Raw genomic sequence first — 20,547 nt, 5'->3', positions numbered from 1 at the left:
TACACTGGCGGCTCTACATGTTACTTAGGGTGGTCACATGACCACCTGAACTGATTTTTTTTTTTTTTTTTAATACCTTAAAATTTTTTAATTTTCAATTAATATGGGTTGTTGACCACCGTAGAAAAAAATTTTGACCACCCTGAAAAAACTTGAACACCCTAAATAAAAATTTGAGTCCATTTAAAATAAAATTGGATCTCTCCAAAATTTTGGTCCGTGGAAAGTTGAACCAAAGAATTTCAAACAATGCAATTTTTACAACATTTTTACAATAGTTTCACAAATAAATCTTAAGTAGTAAGTTGTTACTGGTTGTTATTGATAAACAAAAAAGTGATTTCTGTGGCAGGTTCAAATTAGAATTAGTAAAAACTGCTTATTTAGGATTTGTTGTAAAAGTGTTGTAAAGATGTTGCGAATGTAACACTTCTAAAAAATTGCCCAAACAAATACAATTTAGTCCAAAAGGCAAATCAAATGTTTAAGTGTGTGTTTGGCTCAAAATTAAAAAGTTAACTTATTTTACTATTCCACTTATTTTTACTGCTATTTATGGGTCCCATTGCACTTTTTGATACTATTTATGGGTCTTACTGTATTATTTCAGTTAACTTTTACCTTTATCTATAGTTCTTTCAGCAAAAAGCTTTCAATTTCAACAAAATAAACGAATCTCAAATAAACCTTAAGTTGTTCTCAAATGAACATTTAGTACCCTTTTTGTTTTTTGTGGTTATTTTAAAGAAAATGTTTTGGATCCATTTGACAAAGTAACACTTTTAATATCTATGCAAAGCATAATAATTAAAAGAAGGAAAATATTTTAAGAATCCCAGTTTGTCCCTGTTGTTTAAATAATGCCAATATAAGCCGTTGACAATGTATCAATGTACAAACTACAAGAGACTTGTAATCCGTATCACATCTAGTGACCAAACAATTATTTTATTTTTTTTGGGAAGTGAATCTATGAGGTTTTTAATACTTTTATATCAAAAATTTTAATACAAATTGAAAAAATAATAATAAAATTGTTGTTTCAAGAGAACAAACTTCCTCCACACTTGAACCATGTATTATGGATGGATGTGCTTTGTGCCTTGTGCCAGAATAAAATCATGTGATAAAGTCCAATTCATTTCATTATCTATCCCAACAACCCATTGACTTTACCATTACCCATTAATTTTACATTGAAAATATTTATAATGCTACTGACTTGCTTGCTCTCCCCATCAATTTTACATTGAAAATATTTATAATGCTGCTGTTACTAGTCTTGCTGGCTTGCTTGCTCTCCTATTTACGAGGGAAGAGATTTCATCTAAGTGTGCTTTTGGCTCCAAATTTAAAATTCAATTTATTTTACTATTCAGCTTATTTTTACTACTATTTATAGGTCTCATTACACTTTTTGGTATTATTCATGAGTCCCACTGTACTATTTCTGCTAACTTTTCCCTTTATCTACGGTATTTTCAGCAAAAAGTTTTTAATTTCAACAAAATAAGCAGATCTCAAATAGACCCTAATTGTAATTTTTAAATTGTGTTCTCAAAAGACACCCTTTTCAAATGGCTAGTCTATTAGTGTTTATTTTAGTCTTTAGCTAAATTTGTTGCATTTATGTGATATATTTTGTACATATGCATATGTACTAAATTAAGTAATGCTTGAATACTTTATTGAATATGATTAATATAACAATTGAATGGCTAAATTGAATATATTAAATGAACTTATAGTTTACCCTTTATTATTTTGCACCATGAATAAATTTCTTATAAAGAAATCGCTTGTATTGCAAGATTAATATTCTAAGCAAAACTATGTTGACTTTAATAATTTTCTTTCAAATCATAGGCTATGAGAAAATGTCTCATTTTTTCATCCTAAAAATCAGGTTGAAATAAGAAGAGCATATTTACAAAGAGGTTTTTGTCAATTTCTTGGCCATGATTTCCCTAAAAGAAAAAATTAATGGAGCATTGTGTTGATTTAATACTAATTAGTTTAAAGAATACAAAAATTGGTTGGAATAGATCATAAAAAAAGATGATGTATTTTGTTTATATTGTTACTTATTAGGCAAGATGTTCGTGATTGGATGGAATATCAGTAGTTTAATAATTGTTTGGTTGTATACATTGAAAATGATGCAGTTGATAGAATTGATAATGAAACTATCATATATCAATTTCAAAATATGAAAACTTGTAGAATAAAATTTTAAAGATTTATGTATTTGCGTTTTTTTGTGATATCGACATATTCAAATTTTATTTTATTTTTGTAGGGCCCAATAATTTGTGGGCCAGGCCCATTTATTCGTTGGGGCCCAAAGGCCCAAGCCGAGGAAAGTTATGGCCTAGGTTCTGTAATACAAGTATAAAATAGCCATGGGATACAGCCGAGGACGATTCAGTCCTCGGCATGTTCGAGGTCTCACCGGAAGGAACGGTAAAAACGGTATAGGACCAACTTGGAAGAAAATATAAAATATCTAGGTCAATAGAGAAGGATACGCTGGAAAGTATAACGACCAGGGAAAGCTGCCCTTACTGCCATTCAATACTCTGCACCTGACAGAGCCATACTCTTCAGCTTTTACAACCACCCCCAACCACTCTGGGTATGGGTTGATGGGACAAGTATCAATCTGGGAAAAGTCGATCCTACACGTGGACGAAGGATAAGGAACACATGTGAGTATAAAAGGAAAAGGAAGGAATCCAGAGAAGAGGCTGGGAAAAATGGTCAAAAACCAGAGCCTCCCAGCCCGCCTCCAGGAGAACGACTCCTAGGGCGAAGACGACTTAACCATGTATGAACACCACGAAAAACCCACTGTCTGGTGACTAAGGCCTAGCCTTTCAAATCCACGCTCTACAAATGATATTGTTTGGGCCTTTTTACGTACGAACCCAACACTGTTATGGGTCGTTACGAATCGTGTCCTTACAATTGGCGTTGTCTGTGGGAAAGGCTTGTGTCTTGGCATAGGCGATAGGTCGAGACAGTTCCCTTGTCATGTCTAACAGCCGGTTTTAGTGTTCTAGCGTAAAGTTCCACTAGGGGCTATGTTTCTTTACTAGGGGCGACGCTTCATAGTGTCAGCCGCACGGATGGTTCCAGGGGCTGGGCCGAGAAGCTAATTCCCCTAAAACCAAGGTCCCATGCCATAGCTGAGGGGTTATTTCCCCCGACTACTTATCAAAAACTGAGTTTTGGGACAGAACCAAGGTATTGCATGGTCCTCGGACTCAAACCTATAGGGAAACCAACTACTTGGAAGAAAAACTGAGTTTTGGACAGAACCAAGGTATTGCATGGTCTCCGAACTCAAACCTATAGGGAAACCAACTACTTGGAAGAAAAACTGAGTTTTGGACAGAACCAAGGTATTGCATGGTCCTCGGACTCAAACCTATGGGGAAACCAACTACTTGGACGAAAAACTTAGTTTTGGACAGAACCAAGGTATTGCATGGTCCTCGGACTCAAACCTATAGGGAAACCAACTACTTGGACGAAAAACTGAGTTTTGGACAGAACCAAGGTATTGCATGGTTCTCGGACTCAAATCTATGGGGAAACCAACTACTTGGAAGAAAAACTGAGTTTTGGACAGAACCAAGGTATTGCATGGTCCTCGGACTCAAACCTATGGGGAAACCAACTACTTGGACGAAAAACTGAGTTTTGGATAGAACCAAGGTATTGCATGGTCCTCGGACTCAAACCTATGGGGAAACCAACTACTTGGACGAAAAACTGAGTTTTGGACAGAACCAAAGTATTGCATAGTCCTCGGACTCAAACCTATGGGGAAACCAACTACTTGGAAGAAAAACTGAGTTTTGGACAGAACCAAGGTATTGCATGGTCCTCGGACTCAAACCTATGGGGAAACCAACTACTTGGACAAAAAATTGAGTTTTGGACAGAACCAAGGTATTGCATGGTCCTCGGACTCAAACCTATGGGGAAACCAACTACTTGGACGAAAAACTGAGTTTTGGACAGAACCAAGGTATTGCATGATCCTCAGACTCAAACCTATGGGAAAACCAACTACTTAGATAAGAAAAACTGAGTTTTGGACAGAACCAAGGTATTGCATGGTCCTCGGACTCAAACCTATGGTAAGGTCGGCTACTTAATAAAAATTCTAAGTTGCTCAATCCTCGGCTCAAATACCAGAAAAGGTTAAAGCTATGACAGTTGTTAGGAAGATGGTGAAACACCCTATTACTCAGCAACCTGGAAGGGCTGCTCATTTTTGGGTTATATGTCTTCGGATGATTACCTCCTGCACCGCACCGAGCATTCAGTTGTCATCTCGGCTATTTTGGGGTAAGTGTTGTTTTCACAGGTTGGCATTGTTGTGCCAAACAACTCTATTAAATTCATGATAATATCTTTTCCTTAGCAAGAGTTTTGACCCTAAGTGTCATTAGTTCAAGTCGGAATTATTGTGCCGAACAGCACTTGTAAGTTCATAATAGCGCCTTTTTCCTTGATAAGGGATTTTGGCCCTAAGTATTGTGCTCTAAGGTCGGCGGTATTGTGCCAGACCGCCCCAATAAGCTCATCATAATATCTTTTCTTTTTCTTCTTAATATGAGTTTCAGCCCTAAGTATCATTGGTTCGATTCAGTATTATTAAGTCGGATAGTTTCTATAAACACAGAGTAAGATCTTTTTATTAACTAGGATTTCGGTCCTAGACATCAGTCAAAGTGTAAAAATAAAAAGAGTTCACAGGATAGTATGTCTATTCACGGCGTAACCATTTCAGAAATAAAGAGATAGAACATGTGAAATAAAGGAATAACGACTTTTATTAATATAAAGAGGTATTACAACGTACAAAGAAGGGCTTAAACAAACCTATACGAAGGTGGATTACAAAAACAATAAATAAAAAAAAAAAAAAAACAACAACAATAAGACAAATAAACAGTCAGATATCTTTTTAAACTCGTCTCCAAAGTCCATCCAAACTTTGCCCCAGTAGCGCTCATATTGAGAGGAGGACCTTCTTTAGAGAAAGAAGGAGGAGAAGAAGAGAAAGAATGAGGAGAAGAAGAGGAAGAAGGAAAAGCACCAGGATGGATCTGGTGTTGGAAAGAAGAAGAAAGAGAGGCAAAAGGAGGCACCAGTGAAGGAAGAGAGGAAGAAGCAGGGATACTTGGTCCCTGCGTCAGTCCTGACTCCTAACACGTTGGTGCCATGTTAGATATGCTCATGAGAGAGCAGCTGGTACTGATAATGGGTAACCTCAGCTCAATCGCGCCAAAAGTTTGACGCGATGAACCCCTGCTTCGGATTTTGGCTGAAAGGAGAAGGAGAGGTATCTTGAGTCTTTGCCATCCCTACCCTGACCGAGCCATTTTTAGCTTCACAAGAACATGGTATTCCTGGGAAGGGTATGGTTCCTTCATTACTTACTTCTATCTCGAACGTATTACAATTTAAAGTGTAAACTAGCGGATAAAGTAAATTCTGGAGGAGGCTAAGGGTTTCAGATTTCAGAAGAATTAATCGGGTCTCTATACAGGAGAAATAACCTCCTGCTTTTTCTTCTTATATGAAGGGCGAAACAGAATGTATTTAATCTGTTCAGATTTCCAAGTAAATCTGTAAACGAGAATATACCCGTTCCACTTCCCCACACCATCAATAACCGTCGAATTCAAATGGTCTCGTAAAGGGAAATCATTAAAGGCACGTTTTGGATAACCAAACGGCAGGAATGCATTGTGAATGAATTCAGAGGAATGTCTAGTAGACCGGTACGTTTCCTGGGCAAATGAAGAAACGCCAACATTAATGAAAGGCTAAGTTAAACGAGCCGTAATAAAGGCTTGGTATTACCAAAACCCTCCTCTTTAACCAAGAGGTCAGACAGCAGGGTTTTGAGGGGCTATTGTGGGGCCCAATAATTTGTGGGCCAGGCCCATTTATTCGTTGGGGCCCAAAGGCCCAAGCCGAGGAAAGTTATGGCCCAGGTTCTGTAATACAAGTATAAAATAGCCATGGGATACAGCCGAGGATGATTCAGTCCTCGGCATGTCTGAGGTCTCACCGGAAGGAAGGGCAAAAACGGTATAAGACTAGCTTGGAAGAAAATCTAAAATATCTAGGTCAATAGAGAAGGATACGCTGGAAAGTATAACGACCAGGGAAAGCTGCCCTTACTGCCATTCGATACTCTGCACCTGACAGAGCCATACTCTTCAGCTTTTACAACCACCCCCAACCACTCTGGGTATGGGCTGATGGGACAAATATCAGTCTGAGAAAAGTCGATCCTACACGTGGACGAAGGATAAGGAACACATGTGAGTATAAAAGGAAAAGGAAGGAATCCAGAGAAGAGGCTGGGAAAAATGGCCAAAAACCAGAGCCTCCCAGCCCGCCTCCAGGAGAACGACTCCTAGGGCGAAGACGACTTAACCATGTATGAAAACCACGAAAAACCCACCGTCTGGTGACTAAGGCCTAGCCTTTCAAACCCACGGTCTACAAATGATATTGTTTGGGCCTTTTTACGTACGAACCCAACACTGTTACGGGTCGTTACGAATCGTGTCCTTACAATTTTATTTTTTTTAATTTAAGTTTTTTAATGACCACCCTAAGAAAAATTCCTAGTGACACCACTACATGTGTATATGCATGAAAAATGATCTGAATTTAACATTTATTATAGAAAAGAGGTGGTGTAGTCTAACCCCCGTCTAGCTAATTTTTATTATAATCTATTTGTTTTGCGAAGAGAGAGAGAGAGAGAGAGAGAAACGTGGCATCTTAATTGTGGGGTCCACCTCATGTGAGGGAGATGAAGCATACAACGGAAATAAGGTAGATTTTCTCCATCTCATGAGTCATGACCTACCTGCATATATATTTTTTTAATTGGTAATTTTTTCTTTTGAAAAAAGAGATTAAATTTCATTCAATGCTAATATATGAACCGAACTAAATTAAATGATCTCAGTGAGCCACCTATTGCAATAGATAATATTATACACGACATCAGGCAAAAGCTGCATGATTTCAGTATGACCAAGGTTTCTTATATTTGTCGACAAGGTAATCGCCTGCTCATATTTTAGTTTGGTATGCTTTTTCATATTGTTGGTTTTGTAACTTGAATAGAGGAAATTACATATATAATTGAGTCTGACTCAAGATGTATTGTTATAGCTTTTCAAAAAAAAAAAAAAAAGATGTATTGTTATAGTCTTCTTATAAAAAAAAAAAAAAATACAAAATCTTCCGAGCATGAGGGGGAGAATCCTCAATTCAAAATACATCTTCAAGAATATGTCTAACATATTGAGCTAAAGAATGAGCAACTAAATTTGCTTCCGGTTTAACATGCCTAATAGAGAACCAATTAAGGCCCAAAATTAAAGACTGTATATTACCTACAATATGGCCCAAACGAGAGAGATGGGCCCCAATTCAGAGATAGCTTTCATAACACTACCACTGTTTCCCTCAATAACTAGTTGAACCCAACTTCCATCACAAATTGCACTGCACTAGAACAAGCACACATCTCTACCTCTTCTCTTTCAGCTTTAGGTAGTCATTACAACAACAATTGTTTATATATATATAGGTTAAGGGTTTTTTTTATGAAAGGTTATTTTATTCCAAAGAAAATGTCATTTTTATACATGAAACATCACTCTGTAATTCCTAAACTTATTTGTTGTTAAAATCCTCCCTAATGTCACACGCCACAAAAAAAAAAAAAAAAAAAAAAAAAAAGCCACTTTGGGTGGTAGGTTTTTTTTTTTTTATTTTTTAAATGATTTCCCAAAGAAAATCTATACCTTTCCCCTCGAAAAGTTGTATTAGCTATTCACTTGAAATCCTTTCCTCATTTGTGTGATACAAGATTGGGAGGTAAAATCTATGACATAATTGTTTATCAAATCTTTATGAAGTAAATATCTGATAAGTTCGATTTTGGCATGGTTTACGGCAGGGTGGGTGAGACTACATTTAAGGATGAGAAATGCAGAAAAATATTCAATTGTTCTTTAGTAAAGCAACATATACTTCCATAACATATGTGTAAAACCCCAAACCTGATACCAATGAAAGTAGGTAACAATAAACATTGCAATTGATCAAGGGATCTTTATGTATCCTCACAAACATGATTGTTATGCTGCTTCCATATTGACCACATCAAACAAGCCATCACAAGATTCCAAACATCTGAGGCATGCTTCTTAAACCAATTTCTCAAGTCAAATAAGAGAGTTGTTATAGAAAATGCAATTTCCCTCTGTTTTTTCAGCATCATGCGATTTGCAAGATTGCATTACCGCTTAAATTTACAGCTAAAAACCTAAATTAGCCTCAACTTCACACTTAATGCATATTTATATATATTTATTGGGAATATTAACATATTGATTAGAGAGGATCATATTCAACCAGATTACACCTTGAAAGTTTTCCATAATTATTTCATAGGTGAGATCAAAGTATTATAAGTGCATATCCTGCACTCATAATTATCTCCATTATTTAGGTAAAGTCTAATTAAGGAAGTAATAACTCAAGTCATCCTCTCTACCATTTTTGTTTATGGCAAATAATTACTCCAGATGTATTTCGTCTTCAATTTTTAGCATACCAAAATATTTTCATCTTTCTTTTGTTCAAATCTCAAATTTCTTTTATTTATTACAATTCTTATTTCAATCAATAAATTCAAATATCCCATTGAGTTTCAACAAAAAAATACACAAGGTTATTTATACATGGGAAATGCTAACAAGTGCCCTTAGGGCACTGGTTAAGAATCTAGTTAAAGAAAGTTTTTATGGGAAAAAAAAATTAATTAATATTTTGACAGATTTTTTCATTTCCCATAAAAGTGATATTAAAATTTTCCTAAAATAAATTGTTAACGAGTGCCCCTAGGACACTCGTTAGCATGACCCTTTATATATATCACTCTACTTTCCTTGTCCAACCCAACTGTTTGTCTCTTAAAACCTCTGCAACTCTCTCTTTCTATCTGTTTGTTACTAATTGCAGAGCCTTTGACCAAAGTCACACCCCCCTTGAAAGATGAGCTAGACATAGTGATCCCCACTCTCAGGACTTCAGATTTCTTAGAGAGTTGGAGGCCTTTTTTCAAGCAGTACCATCTGATCATAGTGCAAGATGGTGACCCATCAAAGACCATAGGGGTCCCAAAAAGCTTCGACTATGAGATATACAATCGTAATGATATTAATCGGATTCTAGGTCCAAGGGATTCTTGCATTTCTTACAAGGACTCATCTTGTCATTTCTTTTCCTTCCTTCTCTCCAGGAAGAAGTATATTTTCACTATTGATGATGATTGCTTTGTAAGGTTTTTTTTTTTTTTTTTTTTTTTTGGTGGCTATGAAAAGTTTTTAATTGTACGCTTTGATATAAGGAAGAGAAAGTGGTTTGTTGAACTGACTTTTGTGTGATCTTGTTTTTGGTAGCAAAATTGAGATATATGAGCATATAATATTCGCTAGAAATCATGAACAAGGGCACACATATAGATTCTAAAAAATTAGAATATGACAATAAATATATATATATTAATTATTAGATATTTTTAATTTTTATATATAGTTTTTTTTTTGTCTAATATTTTGTATATATTGTTAAGCATTTATTTTTCATATACTGTTAAACATATATCAATTTAAGAGTACTAATGGATAATAAAGTGAATTTATGATTAAATGATGTTTAAAATATAATTACTTTTATTAAAAAAAAAAAAAAAGAGTCTAACCCATCTAATACTAACAAGACCATCATTAATTAATAACCAAATTTTAACATTTTTAACAATTAAAAAAATATTAAACAAAGAATTGAAGTTAAAGTTAGTAAAATAATCTTTGAAAAACATTTATTATTTTTGGCAAAATACGTTGGGGACATGCATGCAACCATGTTCAAGGTGTATTCGTGTCAGACAAGGACACATAAGGCGTATTCGTGTTCGACACAGACATTTAATTGAGGTTGGTTTTAAGTTTGGTATGAAGTTTTTTTTTGTTAGATAATTACAATATGGTGCTAAACCTTTTGCTTGAACTCTTTTCCTTACCTCTAAACATTTTGTGCATGAAGAGGTGCCAATTAAGCACTTTGTGCTTGGTACTTTTTTTATTAAAAAAAAAAAAATTGCTTGTTCATGGTATTTTATTTAGTATGTGATATAAAAATTATGTTTTTTCTTTGTGGTTCATTTGGATTGTTAAAAGTATTAAGCCCAATCCTTGATGTTTAAACCAAGGATATTACTTATACTACTAGTCCATTAACCATACTTTATGTGGGGATGAAAGGCTCAAGAATGTATATTTGGACATCGGCCTTGTCTAAGAATATTTAGCAGTTCGAGGACAGTTAGACATTAACGAAGATATACAAATCAGTAAGTAATAGAAGGATTCTAGACAAAAAAGATTGGGAAAGTAGTCCGAGGAGAGATGCCTCCTTGGCTAAGTAGGGTAGAGGTCAAAGGGTTGATTTTCCGTCAAGAATGATACACCGAATAATCTTACTGGTGAAGATAAGCATCAGGAGAGAAAATGACAAAGGGAAGTTGAGAAATATCTAGAGGAAAGTAGCTACCTTTGCATTGAATGCTCTACAAGCTAACTTTCTGGTCACATTAATGTGGAGGTGATACCTGAATAGTAATATTCAGCCTTACAGCTACTCCCAAGGACTTCAGGAAGGGGCTAATAGGACAAGAATCAAAGCCAGCAGCTTGATCTACATGTGGAGGGCTGAGATGAAGCAAAAGAGGGTAATACAAAGAAGAAAGACCCCAATTACAAGAAGAAATGCTGTAGCAATAAGAACTGGACTTGTAATCAAATTCAAGAGAGATATATACAAGAACTACTCTCCTCGGACTTTGCTGAGGAAGATTTTCTTTGCATTAAATCTGTTTATATTTGTTTTCTTGTCATCTTCAACCTACTGTGATTATTGTCTAACTCATTGAAGTCTAGTTTCCAGCCCACTCTCTACAAATTCATTGTGTTGAGCTCTTTGGGCCTCCTTAATCCTTTTACTTTTTGAGCTTAGGAACCAAAATGTGCCCTTACACTTTATTTCATGGTTAATTTAGTATTTAGCTCTAAATATTCTCACATTGGATTTATTGAAACACAGAATTGAGGGTGCCGTAAAGATGTAGCCCTAAAAGGTTTTATCTCATGGATGTAGACCGCTAAGCCGAATCACATAACCTTCGTGATCTCTCTCTTCTTTCTTGCTTCCACTTCTCTGCATCAATCTCTACAATTTAATCTTTAGATTTTAACATGAAGAAAGGAATTCTAAGATAAGATTTTGATTTCAATCTTTAGTTTAAATGACTTGAATAGGTATAAGATGACAATATATATATATATATATATATATTATAGTAATGAAATTTATAAAGGGCCTTTATTCCTTACATCACTAGGTGTAAGATGTCACTTGAAATTCATAATATCACAACTGTTTTTCTTTTAGCAAAATTTTGAAAGCTTTTAATTATAAATTGCAGTTTATAGTAGCAATATTCTTTAAAAAAAGAATGTACATATATATATATATATTGTAGACACCACATTTTGTACCCCTTACAACTCAGCTCCCTGTTTCTCAATGATACTGAAATTCTAAAACCCAAGATTGGTTTAGGGCCCAATCAAATGTTAAATTGACTTGAGAAAGGTTAAAATGAAAAATATAACTTTTAATAAGCAAATAAATCTATTTTTGGAAAAATAAAGCCAAGAAACTTTTGGCATGCACACATAGGAATCAACCTATGCGCACAACCATGATGCATGCGCACGTAGGCCCAATCTTGCTCGCGCATGAAGGGTTCCAAAAACTATGAAAGACAAGTTTTCTATATTAAAGACTGAGGTTTGAAATGAATCCCACATTGTCTGGGAGTCGTTCCAAACCCTTATTTTCACAATATAAATAGCCATACATGGTACCTTTTCAAAAGGAGATAGAAATCCTACAAGAAAACACTAAGATTCACTAGAAATAGTGAATCAAAGAGGGAGTTTTTCACAAAACATCATTAAGTCAATTTTCTTTTGATTGAGGCATTTTTTGGCCTTAATATTTGAGTTTAAGATTAGTAATCACTTTTTTATTGATTGTGAATAGATTTGACTAAGGGGAAAGGTAAAAAATCAAGCCTAGGAGCTTTGAGGTATTGAGTTCTAAACTCTTTTCTCTCTTTTCTATTTTAGTCTTGCTTCCAATATTGTTTCTTTGCTTGCTTTATGTTCATATATGTTTATATAGTTTAGGTTCTTGTAGTTGTTATGTTTTAAAGCATGTTAGGTTGTTAGAATTCTTGTTTAGAAATTTCGCTCTGTTTTAAGTGTTACTAGGTTTTTTGGGCTGAAACTCACGTGCGCATAATCCTGGCTTCATGCGTAGGCTAAATTATGCACACACAGGCTTATTCATGCGTGCACATGATCTTGCCCAAAAATCCTAACCCTAATCTTTCTGATTTTGTTTCTGAATTCACATGAAATGCCTCAGTTTTAGATCCTTTTTCATATGTTCATGGTTTTGAGCTTCTCTTTCACATGCTTGTTTGTTTATTTGCCTTTCATATGTTAGATCAGGGTTTATCTTATGTTTTCTTATTTTGATGCCATGAACACACATTCACATGTTCATGCATGAATGCCATAGATGCTGAGTTGCTGCAAGATATGTGAGGTAAGTCATGTATTCACATGAACATGCATCTTTGAATATGATTTTATTTAATGATAGACTTGAACATGTTTGTTTGGAAGAGTTATGCTTAATCATATGTTTGCTTGAATCTTTTTATATTGGTGTGTCTTCCTTGATTTAATGTTTACATGTTTCTACCTTGGATGTAATATGATGACATGATGATAGATATATGCTAGGGTTTATGCCATACCATGCTAGATGAATGCTAGGTTGGTTTGACATGTATGTTAGATGAATGTTAGGAGATGCCATGCTAAATGAATGTTAGGGTTTATGATGTGATGATATACATGATTAGATGCATGTTAGGGTTTATGATGTGATGACAAGCATGATAGATGTGTGGTTAGGGATGTTTGAAGCCATGTTAATTGTAAGATGAATGTTAGTGTGTGTATGTGTGAGTTTAGAATAACAATATTAAGTGTGCCTTTAATAGGGTTAAGACATAAGACATAATGAGAGGAAGCTAACTTTAAAGTTTGGCGGTTTTGGGTGCCTAACACCTTTTCAAGACCATATCTTAACTTCGAATCCATATTTCTGGTAGTAAGATCAATAGTCCTTCCTTGAGAGGACGCTATATATATGGTTCCTAGACCATTGCAAAAACTAAGTAGCGACTCCTATCCATTGTGTCCACACACACACACACACACATATTTGATTTTATTTTTTTGGTCTTTTTTGGAAATAATGGCTGGTTCTACTTAATGGAACTGTTGCATAATGAAAATGCTTTCATGAAATGTGGTTAATTAGAACATGGTATACTCGACATGGAGTATTGTTCGCATTTTATTGTTGAAACTTGAAAGAATTGAAATTTGATGACTAGTGAGCTTGAATGTGAAGGGACCTTACTGGAAGGTAGCATTCCATCTAAGAAATTATAACATTTGTTGTTATATTTATAAAATGGCAGTGAATATGGATTATGTAAATGTATGTATATATATGAATTTGAAGAGAGTGGAATCTATGATATTGTATAGAGTTTGGAAAGATTTAAACCTTTAAAAGTGCAGCTTGTGAACTATGTCTCACTCTCAGTCTTGTTTTAAGATGCTATGCTTTTAAATGAATTTACAACAAAAAGACTCTAAAAATTTAAGGGATGTTGGCCTTGTTAAAGTGCAACTAGCAAAATACTTGGTTTTGTTTTGAGTCTGTTTGTTTTAGCTTAAAACGTTAGCTTATTTCCGGTGTTCTCATTGTCACAGGTAATTGGCTGTACCATGACGCTTGCTGGAAATTCGTTGAGGGATATTTTTATTTTGTGATGTAAAAACCAAAGTTTGTTGGGAACTTGTATTTTATATGTAATTATTTGTTTATGTAATTAATCTTTTGGCAACGAACTTAATTGTTTTGTTTATGTAATTAATATTTTGGTAATGATTTGATACTATGCAATTTGTTTTGTTGGTTTAGTACCGTTGCATTTGAGTGTTGGCAGGAATTACATGACTTGTTTTGGGCAGTAATGTGTTGAGGAAGAAAAAAAAATTATCTAGCCGCGTTTATAGAAACGCAGCTCTAGGCCTTGACCTATAGCCACATTTTGTTTAAAGCACGGCTATAGGCCTAGTTTGGGCTGCGTTTCAAATGCGGCCATAGGCCAAGGCCTAGAGCTGCGTTTCTATAAACGTGGCTCTAGATCGTAGTATAGCCGCACTTCATATAAAACGCAGCCCAAACTGGGCCTATAGCCGCGTTTCTACAAAACGCAGCTATAGGTCCTGAACCTATGAGTGTGGAAAAACGCGGCTATAGGGCTAAATAAACGCAACTATACAACGATCTAGAGCCACGTTTTTAGAAATGCAGCTCTAGGTCCCCACAGGGGTTATAGCCGCATAGTATAAGCCATGTTTGGAAACGCGGCTATAAAAACGCAGTTATAGCCTATAGCTGCGTTTTTATGGGCTATAGCTGCGTTTTTCAAATGCATCTATAGCCCTCTTTTTTTGTAGTGACATTTTCAGCATTCTTTATGATATGGACAAATCGCTGAAATGGTATATTAGACTTAGATCTCCATTATTCTAGTTCCTTTTTTTATTTTTTATGTGCTTAAAAAATGTGCCTAGAATTTAAATATTCCTTCTTTAGTTTTTCCCCTTAATTTGAATCGGTGTAGTTTGCTAATAAGGTGTAGAGTGGACTAGTAATCCTCCAAGTTCCATGATCCATCATTGGTTTACAAATTTATGATAATATTTAATCTACTTTTCATTTGCTTCTTGGATGGAGACAGTCCTATACCCATTAACCAGGTCTCGACTACTTGATAATGAGCTAGATCTTTACAGCATGCCCCTTTCATGCTCAAGAAACCTTTTATTATTTTCATCATGAATTACATCTGGTTCTTTGCATTATCCAAAGTTGTTGTAAGATTTCACATTTTATATGCAGGTTGCCAAAGACCTATTCGGGAAAGACATCAATGCGCTTCAACAGAACATAGAGAATCTTCTAACTCCATCCACTCCACTTTTCTTCAACACTCTTTACGATCCATACAGAGAGGGTGCTGACTTCATCCATGGATTCCCTTTCAGTCTCTGCGAGGGTGTCCCTACTGCTGTTTCTCATGGCCTTTGGCTCAACATCACTGACTATGATGCTCCTACCCAACTTGTTAAGCCAAGGGAGAGAAATACCAGGTATATGTATACATCTATCTAAACGCTTCATTTGTTTCCCTGTAAAATGTTTTCAATGAACATATACTTGTTTAGCACAGGCTAAATATATGTATGCCTTGACCAATTTTCTCCCCAGGTATGTTGATGCTGTGTTGACAATACCCTAGGGAACCCTATACCCCGTGTGTGGTATGAATCTAGTGTTCAATTGTGAATTGACTGGACCTGCAATATATGTACTTTGGACTCTTTGGTGAAGGTCAGCCAATTCAAAGATATGGTGATATGTGGGCTGGCTGGTGCTCTAAGGTAATCTTTTTTTAGTCATTATTCATATTATTCTCCCACTTTTTTCCCATTCATTATTTTCCATGGTTCTGTTTGAAAATCTAGTAAGTTTAGGATGATTATTTCATCAATAGTCATACAATTGAAGAGTTTTAAACTTTAAATAACAAAATTATCTAAAAATAAGGATTTGATAGTGGGTTCTGATCATGACAAAGTCTTCCTTTGAAGTTATTTTTTCAATCTAGTAGGAAATCTACATTTATCATAATTTTGTAAGCATTTGAAACTACACTAGTCTCTTTCTGGATAACATACACGACTTTGTTTAGATATCTAGTTGTATTGATAATTCCTATATTTCATCTTAACAAGCAAAATTCTCATAATCAAGTCTGTCTTCATTATGGTGTAAATTATTGTCCTAGTCTTATAAATGGTTACTAGGTTTATAGGGTGAATATATTGCCTAGCTCAATCTAATTGCCTTTTCAATATATTATTCAGAATCAAATGTGTCAACCTTTACACTTAATTCGTCACTAATATACTCATCATATTGATGCACTTGCAGGTTGTATGTGACCATTTGGGGTTGGGAGTCAAGACTAGTCTCCCCTACTTATGGCACAGCAAAACCAGCAATCCATTTTTTAACCTTAAAACAGAGTATAATGGTCTCTTCTGGCAAGAAGAGCTGATCCCATTCTTCCAATTTGTCATTCTTTCTAAGGAATCCATAACTCCTCAAAAATGTTACATGGAACTCTCTAAGCTGGTCAATGATAAGCTTAGCAAGCTCGATCTGCTCTTTAACATGCTAATAGATGCCATGGTGACTTGGATTGAAGTTTGGAAAGAGTTTAACCCCTCTGGAGAAAACTCAATAGCTAACCCATAATCCTACAAAGTGTAGAATTATTTATTAAAATTGCAAGCTGCTTAATTGCTATAGTACTGGTTGTGATAAAGTTGAATGAAAATAAGACCTAATAATAGCTTGGTTTTTTTTTTTTTTTTTTCTATTGAATATGTCTTTCCTTTTTTGGTTGTAGTTTGAGATGCTTTTGTAAGTAGATTTGTTTCAACCGTTAAATATTAACAATCAAACTACAAGCAAACAATTTCAAGAAGACAAAAAATTTTAAGAGTAAAAGTCCCTTAAGTTATTCAAATGAGTAAAGAATGGTTCCATGGAGAACATTTGTCCCAGCTCATGGTGGGAATTTGGCTTAGTTAGTGCTCGAACCACTGAGTCCATAGTGTTCTTCACCAATTTACAATAACAAAAAAGGCAAACCATCATCACAAAATGACATAAGTACGTGTCCAACTTAATCAACAAACCTTAAAATTTAGTCTTATAGAAATCTTGATTTCTTAATTATATATACTGATAAGCAGATAATGGAGGGAAATGTCAGTTCAAACCTTAGATTTATTATGAAATATATTTATAGTTATCCTACATAAATATGTCAACGTTGTTAGAATAATGTGACCCAACATAATATATATGATGCCTTTATTATTAACAAATAAATATTCAGTCTCTTGTGAAATTATGCAATATTTTTATGATGTAAGATATTGATATATTGAAATAGGTCTACTTGATTTAGTAGACTAAGATTATGAATGCATTCATTATAGTCCTTGGCTTGACCATATCCATCATGATGTAGCCTATTCTGATATGTACATTGTTGGACCATGATGGAAAGGAGGTGCAAGTTAAAATTGCTTAGACTATGGAAGACAATAAGGGCTAGTCTTTCAATGGTTAGTGCATAATAATCTCGGAAGTCCTTCCATAATGAGATTCATGCACGTTGAGTGTTGGCTTTAATAAATCTATCGTGTCAATACTAGTAACTTGAACTCCTATTAAAGGTGTTGTCATTATAGTAGTTTTGGATATGAACGATAGATGAATCCATGTATTAGCATGGAGTTATAAAAGTAATAACACTTTAATGAACTTCTTCATTAATGAATCTAATTAATAAAGTTGTTTATTAACAAATGTAACATTTCTGTTACATGAAGTGTTATTATGATAGGAAGGATTTTATGGCTGGTCATGTCCTTTCTAAATATTATAAATATTGTCAAGGCCACACTTGCAAGGGGGTGTGAAAGAGAAAATAAAGCTCTTGTTAATCTTGACCAGTTAGGGAGAGCATCCTGATTGCTTGTGAGGTCCTTGAATAACATAATCTAGTATGTAAATTTCTCACATCTTATTGTTGATTTTTATTACATATGCACATGATATAATTGTTAATTGATAGATGTAATATATTTGTTTCTCTTGAATTATTACTTTTTAAGTATAATTCCAACAGTCACAAGCATGTAGGCTTTGCTAATATTTATGATAACTTGTCTTTATGGTTAATATTTTTTTTCCCTATACATGTGATATTGTTATATGTTAGGTATACAATAAATTTTTATTAATAAATGGTTGTAACAAATACAGCATAATGCCATTTAGTTAATTTTAAGTTTTGTAGTGGGAGTTAGTTTTCTTCAAGTCTAGTCTTAGAAGTTAATACATCTATAATTCTTTCATTATTCTAAACTCAAACATGATGACACCCCTTCGGTTAATCACATGAATGAGATAGGATTTTGAAAGATTATATATATATATGTGTGTGTGTGTGTGTGTGTCAACGCCCTTACGGATAGACACAATGTATATATATGTGTGTGTGTGTGTGTGTCAATGCCTCTACGGATAGACACAGACTCTAATTTAATATAAATAAATATTTAAGAGATAAATACTAATTGATTAAATTCTTCCTTACGCCCCTACGGATACGGGATGAATTTAATTGATTGAAATATTTGTCATTAAATATAAATTTTTGTAAATTATCAAAAGAAATTGATAGCCAAAATAATTGGATTTTAATACACAAATTATATGTGTTGCGTTTTACAGAGAGATGGCAAACTCCTTTGGTTCTTTAAACATGGTTGATATCATAAAAATTGTACACTTTCTGGACCCAATTATGCAGAGTGGAAACGTAGAGTTAGATTTGTACATGGGGTTTTATGATTATAGTCATTGTATTAAATCTGAGTGTCCATCTAAGCCCAATGAGGAGTCTGTTGAGTCTAATAAAATCTCCTATAATAAATGGATTGAGGCAGATAACAAAATGAAAATTTTTATGCTGGGATATATGATTGATTCATTGATGGTTAGCTATATGAATTCCCCTAGTGCTAAATCCATAATTGATAGCCTAGAAGTGAAGTTTCGAAAAAAAGTCTAGTGCCCATGTGGAAGGCTTATGGGAAAAAATTATTAGGACTAAATTATCAAAAGGAGAAGATGCTCGTTAACATGTGATTAATATGATTGCCTTAATTGATGAATTAGCCCTTCAAGGAAGACCAATAGATGATAAAACAAAAATTTCAACTATCTTGTCATCCTTGCCCAATTCTTATGATACCTTAAGACAAATTTATTTTGTTTCGAGTTTGGATTGGACATTAGATGATCTCTTATCTAAGGTCACAGCTAAAGAGGATGCAAAGGTGAGAGTTAATAATTTTTCAATTAACATTGCTAAGCAAAAGGAGTCTGTTCCTAAAGGAAGCAAAAGGTTTGAGAAGAAAAGAAAATTCAAAAGTGGTAAAAATGATTGGAGAAGTAACAAGAAGGCTTTAGTTAAGCAAGATGTTGAGGTCAAAACAAAACAGATTATTTGCTATCATTGCAACAAACCAGGCCTTAAAAAATATGAATGTCATTCTTTTTTGTGGTCACGTGAGAAATAGCCTCAAGGTATTTTTGGCAATCTTATTCTCAATGAAATTAATACCACTATTATTAAGTTTGGATCTTGGTGGGCTGATTAAGGAGCTACTGCTCATATTTCTAATACTATGCAGGGGTTCAAAGGGCTACAGAAAATAAATGATGGAGCAAGTTGCATTTATATGGGAAATGATGCAAAAGCCAAGATTGAAGGCATAGGAGTTTTTGAGTTAAAACTAAATAATGGGTCAACTTTTGATTTAGTTGATTGTTTGTATGCTCCGAGTCTTAGGAGAAATTTGTTATCTGTTTCTATGCTAGAAAAACTTAGTTATGATTTTTATTTTGGAAATGGACGGTTCTTGATGAAGAAAAATAATGTTGTAGTACTATATGGTTTTCGAAATAATAATATGTATCAAGTCCATTTGTGTGGGAGTATTGGGTGTGATGTTAATGTTTCTGTGAAAGATAATGCAACTTATCTATGGCACTTAAGATTGGGACATGTTAGTAAACAAAAAATTGGAGGATCTTTTTGAAATTGAGGGTAATGATGATTTTCAAAAGGAAGTCTTGGAAGAACAAAGAGATAAAGAGTCAATAATAGTGAAAACTATAAGAAGGTGATAGTTAGTCAAGATTTGAGAGACCTAGCAAAATACTCTCAAGCCTTAGAAGATACTGATTCAAATAATTGGATTAGTGCTATGAATGAGGAGATTGATTCTATGCAAAAGAATGGTGTTTGGAGGCTAGTGAAAAGGTAACAGGGAATTAAAATACTTGGATGCAAATGGATTTTTAAAAGAAAGAGAGATGTCTCAGGAAAAGTGGAAAAGCTCAAAGCTAGATTGGTGGCAAAGGTCTATAATCAAGAATATGGAGTTAAATTTCGAAGAAACCTTTTCTCCAGTTGTAAGAGTCAAATCTATTTGTGCTATACTTTCTCTAGTTGCATTCTTTGATTTTGAACTTTATCAAATGGATGTAAAGACT

At 34.4% G+C, this 20,547-nt stretch overlaps 1 pseudogene; it reads left to right on the top strand.

Annotated features, from left to right (window-relative positions):
* Positions 1 to 9,071: 9,071 nt before the first annotated feature.
* On the top strand, positions 9,072 to 16,662 carry LOC126719997 (UDP-arabinopyranose mutase 1-like; annotated as a pseudogene).
* Positions 16,663 to 20,547: the final 3,885 nt, after the last annotated feature.

The sequence above is a fragment of the Quercus robur genome, chromosome 3 (genome assembly GCF_932294415.1).
Source record: "Quercus robur chromosome 3, dhQueRobu3.1, whole genome shotgun sequence".
Lineage (NCBI taxonomy): Eukaryota > Viridiplantae > Streptophyta > Magnoliopsida > Fagales > Fagaceae > Quercus > Quercus robur.
The sequence above is the reverse complement of the archived record's forward strand: the minus strand, read 5'-3'. Positions and strand labels throughout refer to the sequence as shown.